Consider the following 12,040-nt stretch of genomic DNA (forward strand, 5'->3'; position numbering starts at 1 on the left):
TTTCTTTATTATTATTATTATTATTATTATTATTATTATTATTGAGGTAAGATTGATTTTTAACATTATATGTTTCAGGTGTACAACATTATAATTTATCATATGTATACACTAGTGTGCTCACCACCAGAAGTCTAGTGTCCATCCATCACCATACATTTGACCCCCTTTACTCATTTTGCCTTCCTACACTTCCCCTCTGGTAACCACCAATCTATTTTTCCTATCTATGAGTTTACTTTTATTTTATTTTGTCTGTTTGTTGTATATTCCACACATATTGAAATCATATGATTTTTGTCCTTTTCTGTCTGACTTTTTTCACTTAGCAAAATACATTCAAGGTTCATCCCTGTTGTCACAAATGGCAGTATTTTATCTTTAATTCCTTTGATCATTGAGAGTAGTTTAATGATATCTTCTGAGTTACAGCTTATCCATGTCAGAATACATGAACTTTTTCTTTCTGAGAACACAGTTAAAATATTGTTTTTGTTGTCTTTGTTAATATATATTTCTATAAGCCTGAGGTAATTTTGGGCCTTATTTTTCAAAATACTAATCCTTTAGGCACATGCCACCTGTTATATGTATCCTTCTTTTCCATCTTTTATATATTATCCTTAAAAAAAGAAAGGAACTATGAGCTCATTGTAAAATTTCCTGTGCAGCCCATGGTTTCCCTCATTTTTCTTTTAATAGAATAATTTGCTGTTTCATAGTCAAAATTATGTTTTTGAGAGCTTCCCAACCTTAAGAGTCTAAAGCCATCTTAATGTAAATTAAGGTCCAACAAGTATCAATCACAATAACAAACTATTGGAGACCAGCCATAGCTAGAAATTCTAGTCAGAGTAGGCAATTACATAATAGGTCAATCTGAATCTTTTCATGGTTATTACTAAAGAAGAAGCATTACCTCTTGAAAGGCTTAAAGCCAAGAGTCCATTAAGCTCCTGTCAATTTTTCCTTCCAAATGTCTCTGAGATTTGTCCTCTCTTTCCATTCCTATAGATGCCTTCATCACCTCATACCTGGACTACTGCCATAAACTAGATGGTTTCTTTGCCTCCAGTCCTTCCATATTCCAATCCACTTTCCATACTTTTGCCAGATTAATCTTCTTAAAACACTTTCATCATGTCACTCTCCTGCCTGAGACCTAGCTCTAATGTCACCTTCTTTGTAAAATCTTCCTAACTCCCCTAGGAATAGTTAGCTGCCTACTCAGTGTTTTCACAGCTCTTTGTGCATACTCTTATAAGTACACCTATCACACATATAGTAATTGTGGGGGTTTTCTTCTCTCCCTATTTGCTGAGAGCTTCTTGAGGGCAGGCAACAAGACTGGGTCATCTCTTTACAGTGGCACTTAAAGCTTCACATAATTGGCCCCATCTATCCTGCCCCACTGCTTGAAGGCCTTCGCATACGAGTATGTTGTTTCCTCTGCCTACCATGTTGTCCTGCTCATTCTTCCAACTCACTTTTCAGGTCTCAGATTAAATGTCAATTCCCTGAAGAAACCCTCCATGACATCATTATTAACTAGTTAATTAGTTAGTCAATTCATATAACAAATATTTATTGGGTGCCAACTTTGTGCCAGGCATTATTTTGGATACTTTGGATATATCAGTGAAAAAAAGGGACACAGTTTTCTGCTTTCATGGGGTTTAACTTCTAGTGGGAAGAGGTAGGCAATTAAAGATAAACACAATGAAAAGTAAATTATATAGTAAATGAGAAGGCAATAAGAGCTATGAAAAAAACTCAGCAGGATAAAGGGGTGTGCTGGGGGTAGTAGGACATTTAAATATGGTGGTCTGGGTAGACTTCATCGAAAAGGATGACGTTTAAACACAGAGATAGTTGGTCATGAAGATATCCGGTATAAAGCAGGCCAGTGCCAAGATACAAGCTGGGATTGTATCTGTTGTGGCCAAAGAACAGCATAAAATCCTGTGGCCACAGCTGAGCAATCAAGGAGATGATGTCAGAAAGGTGGCGGTGGGTAGAATAGATCACATAGGGCCTTTTACGCCAACACAGAAAAACTTTGGGTTTTACTCTGATAGAGATGATGAACCATTGTAGGGTTTTATGCAAAGAAATAACATGATGACTTACTTATGTTTTAAAAGGGTTGTTCTGGCTGCTGTATTGAGAATGAACTGTAAAGGGGCCAAGGGAAGAAGAAGGGAGACCTGTTAGTAGGCCTATTGCAGTATTCCAGGCAAGAAGTGACAGTGGCTTAGACTAGGGTGGTAGCAGTGGTGGTGATGAGAGTGGCCAGATTCTGTGTATTTTTGAAGGTACAGACAAGAGGTCTTGCTGATGGATTAGATGTGAGGTATGAGAAAAAAAATGAGTGATGGTTCAAGGTACTCCGACTGAGCAACTGAAAGTATGGAATTGTCATCAAGTAAGTTAGGGAACACTGCTGGAGCAGGGTTGGAGGGGATCAGGAGCTCAGTTTTGGAACTGTCAAATTTAAGATGCCTATTAGATTTCTAAATGCAATTATCAGGCAGGCAGCTGGATATATGAGTCTTAAGTTCAGGAAGAGATCTGAGCTGGAGATATAAATTTGAAAGTTGTACTACAGTTGATATTTCAAGTCATGAAACTGGGTGAGAATACCACGGGATTAGTGTAAACAGAGAAAAGAAGGGGATCAGCATCCTTGTTATTTTCTCACAAATCCTTTTACTTATTATAACTTAAAATTATATATTTATTTGTTTTTATTGGGTTGCCAGAAAAGTCATGACACATTTTTGAAACGAAAAACATAGAAAAAATACATCATGACTTTTCCGGCAAACTGTGATCACTTGGCTATTGCCTGTTCGTTATTACAAGAAATAGCTCCCGAGAGAGCAAGGTCTATGCCATTTTCCCCACTACTACCAGCATCTGGTATAATAACTAGTACAACAATATACTGGATTATAAGAGTTAATGAAACGCTCCTTTATCTCAGGGTCTCAAAAATTAAATGCCCGCAGGAGCAGGGCAAGTAACATATTATAAATAAGGCACGTATAAGAGACAGTAAGGAATAGTGGAAAGAGGAGTGAAGTAAAGAATGCTTGATCTGTCCCAAAATCCTAGCCACTACTTAGCTTTAGCTGATTATTGCCAGACAAGCCTAATGTTGCCAGCTCTTCAGAATTTTTGAGAGGAGCCAGAAATGCAGATTATATATGAAATCTTCCAATTTGTAATGTTGACAACTGCATTCGTCTGGGTTTCTGAAAAGGAGATGCCATCATACAAATAGATGTGAAAGTGATTTATTGGGTGAAACTAGTGTGAGAGAGAATGGAGAGAGAGTCTGAAAAGACTGGGCGAGCTGCCAGACCATGGCGCAGGTCTAACCCCTGTGGAGGAGAGAGGAAAACAGGTAAGGTCTTGGACTGCAATGCAGTCCTAAGGTTTCGTCAAGGTCGCTGGGGAGTCATCAAGCCGAAGGTGCCCATTAGAGGAGAACGAGTCTCCAAGGAATAGGCCTTCATTAGTGTCCTTGCCATGCTCAGTCCGTGAGAAGTGTGGCCTCATGCAGCAGCTGGGCCCATTAGTCAGACATTTGAGAGACACTTTGTTGTGGGCACCATGAAATTTAAATGTAATACTGTGGTGGCCAGAACGGTATAGGCCCAAAATACCTCTTCAAGTTATATTCAGCCCTAGTGTGGACAGGTTGCAACTTCTGCTCTGGTTACTAACATATATTTCACAGTTAGCGGACTAGTTATATATGTATCCTGAGGTAGGCAAGAATAGATCCCCAGTAACATCTAGGTAGTGGGGTTAAGGCACCAGATTAGTATAATACATAAAAAGCATTAGCTGAGTTGAGTTAAAAATGCACTCCCTGAACAGAGAGGTGGTTTTATAGTATGCAAGAGCAAAAATTGCAATCCAAAATGAAAAATATGAATAAATGTATTGCTTAAAGCAGTCTCTATAAGCATTATAGGAGAATAAACAGTGAAGCTGAAAGACAGAAATAATCATTGACTAGCAGAGCATTGCATATCTTTTACATGAAAGGAGAGAGAGCACTGTTACTATGCTGTGAGAGGAGAAGCAAGAGCTTAAAGAATTGGGGGTTTGAAAAGTAATGACAGCAGCAGCCCACCCTTCTACACGGCCATGCCAAGCTAGTGCCGGTGCCTGGGATCTGGCCACAGCCTCACAGCCACCTTCTGCCACTCCCCCACCATGGAGTCCTACAGAGTGAGCGAGCTCTGGGCCTTTGTGAAAATGTCTAAACAGGATCATATCGTTCTGCGTACCCAGGAAATGCACCTCCTGAAGTAATGGATGGAGAGCATGGAGGGTAAAATACCACTTGCTACTCATAAAACAGAAGAAAATATCAAGGAAGCAGAAACAGATAGTAAGAAGGAGGGGGAAAACATAGAGACAGATGAACCATCAAGTGAGGAAAGTGATCTAGAAATTGACAACGAAGGTGTGACTCAACCAGAAACTGAAGCCCCTCAAGAAATGGGAGAGAAAAAGCAGATAACCGAGGAGATGATGGATCAGGCAAGTGATAAAGAAGTGAGTGTCATTGATTCCCTAATTGATGGTGAACTACAGAGAGCCACTGACTTGTTCACAGATGCCATCTGAATCCTCGCTTGGCCATTCTGTGTGGCAAGAGAGCCAGTGTCTTCATCAAATTACAGGAGCCAAATGTTGCCATCTGAGCCTGTGACAGAGCTATTGAAATAATTCCTGATTCAGCTCAGCTTTGCAAATGGTGAGGGAAAGCACACAGACTTCTGGGCCATTGGGAAGAAGCAGCCCATGACCTTGCCCTTGCATGTAAATTGGATTATGATGAAGACACCAGTGTGATGCTGCAAGCAGTTCAACCAACGGTCCAGAAAATTGCAGAACATTGGAGAAAGTATGTGCGACAATGTAAAGAGTGAAAGATCGAAGGAAGAATGGAAAGGATTGAGAAGGCTCAAGAAGAAACAACCAAAGTGTCCTTTGATAGATGATAGGATAAGAAGTGGTACATACGAGGTCGGACAATTAAGTTTGCGCATTCATCCTAGAAAAAGTGCTGCATACCTCGTTGCTGAATATCACTATGGTCACCTTTGAAGTACTCCCCTTGGGAAGCTATGCACCGACGCCAGTGCCTAGTCCACCCTTCAAAGCAATTTTGGAACTCTTTTTCTGGAATGGCCATCAGAGCTGTCGTTGTATTACCCTTCATGTCCTGAATGTCATCCAAATGTCTTCCTTTCAATATTTCCTTTATCTTTGGGTAAAGAAAGAAGTCATTGGGGGCCAGATCAGGTGAGTAGGGAGGCTGTTCCAATACAGTTGTTTGTTTTCTGGCTAAAAACTCCCTCACAGACAGTGCTGTGTGAGCTGGTGCGTTGTCGTGATGCAAGAGCCATGAATTGTTGGCGAAAAGTTCAGGTCATCTAAGTTTTCATGCAGCCTTTTCAGCACTTCCAAACAGTAAACTTGGTTAACTGCTCAGTTGGTACAAATTCATAATGAATAATCCCTCTGGTATCAAAAAAGGTTAGAAACATTGTTGCAACAAGTTCTCAAACTTAATTGTCTGACCTTGTATATACAATGGAATATTACTCGGCCATAAGAAAAGATGAAATACTGCCATTTGTGACAACATGGATGGATCATGAGATGATTATGCTAAGCGAAGTAAGTTAGAAAAAGTTGAGAACTATATGACTTCACTCATATGTGGGATATAAAACTGAAAGCAGCAAACAAACAAGACAAAAAAAAGAAACAAAAAATCATACACATAGACAATAGTTTAGTGGTTACCAGAGGGTAAGGGAGGACAGAGTAGTAGAAGAGGGTAAACGAGGTGAAATATATGGTGATGGAAGAACTGACTCTGGGTGGTGAACACATAATGCAATATATAGATAATGTATTATAGAATTGTACACTTGAAACCTATGTAACTTTACTAACCATTGTCACCCCAATAAATTTAGTATAAAAAGTTTAAATGAAAAAAAAAGACTCAGGGAAAGAAGGCTCGGGAAGAACCTGAAAGTGCCCAGAGGGAGGAAGCCAGGGAACAGCCAGGTGCTCAGTAGGGCTCTTTTCCAGGTGGCTTTCCTGGGGGAAATGCTGGAATGGGAGGGGACATGCCTGGAATGGCAGGAGTGCCTGGGCTCAATGAAAGTCTAAGTGATCATGAGGTTCTTGCAACCATGCCAGATCCAGAATTACGGTGGCCTTCCAGGATGTGGCCCAGAACCCGGCAAATAGGTCAAAATATCAGAGCAACCCACTATGGATTGCTGGGTTGAATCTCATCAGTAAGTTGTCAGCCCAGTTTGGAGGTCAAGCGTAATGCCCTTCTGACACATAAAGCCCTTGCTGAAGGAAAAGCAATGGAGATTGTCCATGGATGTCATAATAATACAAACCAGTGTACCTCTGAACTTCTCATGAAGAAAGCTGGGGTGCTTTAAAGAAACTCCCTACGCCTCTGGCCCAAATGCAGCTGTAACATTTTACAGTGGTTTGCCATTAGGGTGTTCATTCCAATCACGTTTTCGTACAATGAATTACACACTTTAAACCCTTTGAAGCCTTAAAAATATTTTAAAACAAATTAAAAGGGTATGTTCAACCTTGTTTTCCTTTAGTAATTATTTTGGTGTTTTCCTTTGAATTAACGGGGCAAAGGAGATACTTCAGTATGGAAGATCTATTGCTCAATTTGAGTGAAATAAAGGTTTATTCATGGGAGGCAAATGTAACATAAATAGATAAAATTTGAGTTGGATATATGGTTACTGAGGCATTTTGATTTGTCTTTTTAAATGCTTTGCTTTTCAAAAGAAATGATTTATTTCGATAAAACTACTGGGACCACCAGTGTTGCAGTAGGACCTGGGTAGGACCTAGAACTATTGGCAGGGTGGCAGCAATCTTATTACATTTTATATAACATATACCCTTTGAGTTGCATTTAAATCTTACACGGTAGTGAAAGGATGGTTTTTATCATGCAGTAGAGTTGGATTACATAGCTCTGTTCTTGTCTGATACATAAAATAAATGTTTCGTGTTATTTCCACACAAGGGAAATAAGGGAATACTTTTCTTTTTATATTTCTGTATTTTAAATTACCTTTCCTAGTCAGAAAATGTGCAACTCTCTGTCACCTTTCTACTTGTTTTCACATTTCCCTCCCTCCTTACTCTTCTTGAGCTAAAGATAGTCCCCTTTCGCTAGCATCTTCACTGCTATCATCATTCACAGCATAATAGTGCAAGCATATTTAATGCTGGGTTTAATTTAATATGTAATACATACAGTGACTATGTAGGGCAATACCCATAACAGCCGTAGTTTCTTACTTGGCCAGGAGACTTCATATTTAAGTGTTAGATTTCTACTTTGGTGAAATCTTCTCATATCAAAAGATGTTGGAAAGAGGGATTCCCTTTGGTGTTTGGTCTTCTACTTCGGAAATACCATTTGAGTTTTATTTTTGTGTGTGTGTGTGTGTGTGTGTGTGTGTGTGTGTGTGTGTTTTAGCTGAGCCACCCTGCCACCTGTTGGCAGCTCAGCTCGGTCCGGGAATCGAACCGGCGGCCCTGTTGCTCAGAGCTCGCACTCTTGAGCGAGCACTTAACCAACTGAGCCACTCGGGAGGCTAAATTGAGTTTGTGTTTGTATTTTGGAGAGTATGAGGTTTGAATTAATTGAGATACACAGAGGGGAACCTAACTGCTTGATCCAACATCAATTATAAAACTGATGAGATCCATGGTTGTTCTTTATTGTGGAGTTGTTGGCTATGGAAGATTCATTGTTCTCCTATTCTGCTCTTAAATACTGCAACCTTATTTCCACCTGTCCTTTTTCTCCTTCCCTCTCCTCCAAGGATAAATAAAATGATAAATTTTCTGTTGTACATTCAATTCCTATATTAAATAAGACTAAAGCCAGGCACTGTACCAGGAATTTATAGATTTCTTCCTGTCTTTCAACTAACATGCTAGTTCAATTTCAAGGGATGAGACCCTCTGTACTTTGCTTAGTTGAAGAATCGGTGGTAGGAACAGTGAAGTAAATTCCATTGAAAATATTTTTGAAATAGCACATCTCTGAAATCATAAGCTGATTCAGATTCTAACCCATTGCTGTACACAAGGAGATAGAAATGCATCGGTTATATAAGTGAGAAAAAGCTATATGCTAATTGAACATGTTTTTTAAACCCTTTAAAATACTCAGTATACAAACTTGTATTTGAACTTAGCACTGTTTGTTTTATTAACACATAGGGCACAAAAAATGTATACACATTTTAAGAAAGGAAAAACTGTATTAATTGTAATATTCAATGTATACCGATAACAACAGATAAATACTAGTCACGTTTGACTTCTGCATTTACAAGAGCGTCCAGACACTTCTGATGACGGCGAACTACTGCTTGAGCATAGATAACATCCCTTAAAATGTGTATACGTTTTTTTGGCATCACTGGTATGTGTTCTCCTTTCTCAAAATTTCCAATGTATGCTGTGAATAACTCAAGACCAGTTGCTTCTGGATTCCTTATTTGATTTGATTTACTTAACTATACATCGCCTAAGTACATTCTAACATTGCAAATATTACCATAAATGGGTAAAAGAACAATTGGTCTTCTGAAAATGTGTACTGTGCTTTTAGACTTTTAAGTTCCACAAATACATTCTTCATTTTCATAGAAACTCAATATCATTTCTAAACAGAAATGTTCTTATGCTAATAATGGTATAAGAAGGAAAAGTAAATAAGTTTTTTTTCTGCTTAAAATATATAGTTATTTTATAGATATTTATTTATAGATATAAAATATATAGATATTTCTAGCTACATTAAAAATAAAGAATGGTTTCAAACTGGAAAAAAAGAAAAAGAATGACAACTGTGGCCCTTGGTGAGAGACAATAATGTAAAGCAGGACATGGCCAAGTTCATCAGTGCATCTACTGTAATGAGTATGGCTTGTGGTACTGGGAGGCAGGGCAGGACAGGTTGAAGTAACGTTTATGTCCAACAAGGGTGGTTTAGGGTCAAGAGTACGTGCAGCTGCCTTTTGGGTTTTCCTGGTGTGTCCTTGGTTATAGTGCACAGACTTCATATTTATGCATGCCACAGGACATAATGTCAAATGCAGTGCCCAAAAGTCTTTAAGTGACTTCTTCCAGGAGCCACAGAGGCACACTGGGATAGCATTATGGACAGGTAGAGAACTTGGGCTTAGACTTGGCCCATGAGGACTTATAACTGGCAATGTAAGTGTACTTTCTCCAACCCAAGGTCATACACACACCTCAACCACACATTTCATGTCTAGGTGCTAAGCCAGGTTTTTCTGAATCTTCACCAGGCTCTGCTGAGCACAGGCATTGGTCTGTTGTTGCTTCTGTATGAAGCCTGTTGACCCTGGTGCCCACTGGAGGGGGCACCCATATACCCTAGAGAGAGGATGACTTTATAGCAGGGACCACCCACCTGTACTTTATAAGTGGCCTTTGGCTGTGAGGATTTGTAGTAAAAGTATGGACTAGGCATCCCATCAGCTATGTGAGGTGTCCCATCCTGTTGTGTTGGAGAAGACCCTTTTTCAGATGCATAAATATTGTGGGATAAGAATGTGGTATAAATGAACAGTACCCCTCCGTGCCTTGGAATGTTTGGCACCTCAGGGATCATTATGAAATCTAGGCAGCTATGATGAATTGGTAGAAAAATGTTCCAATAGAAGCATAGGTGTTATGGTTAGTGGCTTTACAGTGAAAACTGAACCAGGGCTCTGGTCACGTATCTGTGCATGTATGTGCTTTCCAGGGAGAGTAAGTGGAGCTCGATAACTCCAAGGCTAGCAACTATACTCTTGTGTTCTGTGAGCTGGCTTATTGGTTAGTATCCTTCATATGGAAGGAGGCAGCTTCTTTTATCAGGGCCATACTTACCAGATACATTGTCTACTGGGGCACCATTATCTCTTACAAGGATACACGATGGAGCCACCACAGTCACTGTTTGAAAGATAGATTTTCTGAGGGTCAGGTATTGCAACCCAAAGAGGATTTCCATCAGTGTCTAAGTGAAATGTTGTGAGCACTGCTAAAACCAAAAGAGAAACAATCAGAGGTAGGCCAAGGATGACCTACTAATAGGACAAGATAAGACTGTGGTTGGGAGAAACAGAAGGTTACAATGGGTGTTCAATATAAAGGATGAGGCAAAAGTGCAATAGTAGAAACAAATGGCAAATACGATTTCAAGGAGAGTCAAGTGGGAGATGGGCCAGTGTTAGCCAGATTGAATGATTCATGATTTCTCTGTGAATGGCCATTTATGTGCCATGACTCCCTTTTTTATGGTGTGAGGTACACACTGAAGAAGAAGATCTATATGACTAAAGAGCACAGACTATTCTAGTCAACAACACATACTGTTTGATCCAAACATGATGGTGTTGTCTTGATCTGAACTGTCCTCCTAACTGATTCAAGTATATAAGCTTTGATTCTCCAGATAAACTGTAAATTCCAAGAGGTCACAGAACAAATTTCCTTGTAACCCCCACAGTGCCTAACATATACTAAGGACTCAATACTTTTTTATGTGAATTAAATTAAATCAAGATCCAACAATCAATGGTTGCAGAATAATCATAAATACGTGGGAAACTGACATAGCTAGAAATTCCAGTCAGAGTAGGCAATCACATATGGGTCAACTTCAGTCACTTCATGGTTACTACAGAGAAAGAAACATCATCTCCTGAAAGGCTGCAAGCCCAAAACTAGGGCATTTTGATTCCTGAATGACTGGCAGTTGCATCTGAGCAGAATGGCTGCCTTAGGTATTGGAAAAAAATTAACTTTGCCTCTACTTTTTCTGTAGCACAAGAATCACACTAAGAGCTTGAAACCCCAAATGTCTACGTTTTATCTCCAGTTACAAAATAAAGCAAAACAAATTACCCAACTAGAAAAAATAAATTACTCAAAATAGATGCTTAACATAGAAACAGGCAGGACTTCTGAATGGCTATGTGAAGAGCTCAGCAAAACTCCTCCTCAAAAAGCAAAGATAAACTGGACAAAGTTGTCAAAAACAACCCCTCATGACCCTTGAAATTGACCAAAATTATACACCGAATTGAGAAGCATTAATTCAAGAAAAACTACTGAACCTTGAGTAAGAATGGTTGTAATGTGACATTTTAATCAGGAGCTGTCCCATTCCCCCCCACCATCTCTGTGGCATGGTAGTTCTCAATGGGCAGTGGAGGCCCCAAGGACTGCAGAATTAAAGACAAAAAAATAATTCAAAAATAATAGATGAAGACTTCAAGACCCCACTTTTAATAATGTATAAATCAATTACAAAGAAAATCAATAACGTTATATAAGACTTAGATAATACTATCTACCCACATAGCCCAATTCACATCAATAGAACACTTTAACCCAAAACAGCAAAATACACGTTTTTTTAAGCACACATGTAACATTATACAGAAAAGATCATATGCTAGGACATAAAATATTTCCCCATAAATTAAGAAGGATTGAAATAATGAAGTATGTTTTCCAGTCACAATGGAATTAATTAGAAATCAACAGCAAAAGGAAATTTGGGAAATCCATAAATACTTAAAAATTAAGCTACACACAAAGAATCCATAGGCTAAAGAAATAAGGAAATTATAAAGTATTTTGAACTTTAAAGAAAAGAAAAATAATATATTTAAATTTAGGGACTACCATTAATGCAGAGTATAGGAGGAAATTTATAGCTTTAAATACCTATATTAAAAAGTAAGAAAGATCTCAAATAAATAACCTAAATTTCCACATTAAGAAACTAGAAAAAGATGAGCAAATTAAACTCAACAGGGGCTGGCTGAGTGGCTCAGTTGGTTAAGAGCTTGCTCAAGAGTGCGAGCTCTGAGCAACAGGGCTGCCGGTTCAATTCCCGGCCCGAGCTGAG

The 12,040-nt window shown here is 38.9% G+C and overlaps 1 protein-coding gene and 1 pseudogene across 1 annotated transcript in view; one reads left to right on the forward strand and one right to left on the reverse strand.

Moving 5' to 3' along the window:
• The window catches only part of TMLHE (trimethyllysine hydroxylase, epsilon), a 61,747-nt gene that overhangs the window by 40,104 nt on the left and 9,603 nt on the right, over nt 1-12,040 (reverse strand).
• On the forward strand, nt 4,231-6,376 carry LOC109373616 (hsc70-interacting protein-like; annotated as a pseudogene).

Source organism: Hipposideros armiger, unplaced genomic scaffold (assembly GCF_001890085.2).
Source record: "Hipposideros armiger isolate ML-2016 unplaced genomic scaffold, ASM189008v1 scaffold_738, whole genome shotgun sequence".
In the NCBI taxonomy this organism is placed as follows: Eukaryota; Metazoa; Chordata; class Mammalia; order Chiroptera; family Hipposideridae; genus Hipposideros; species Hipposideros armiger.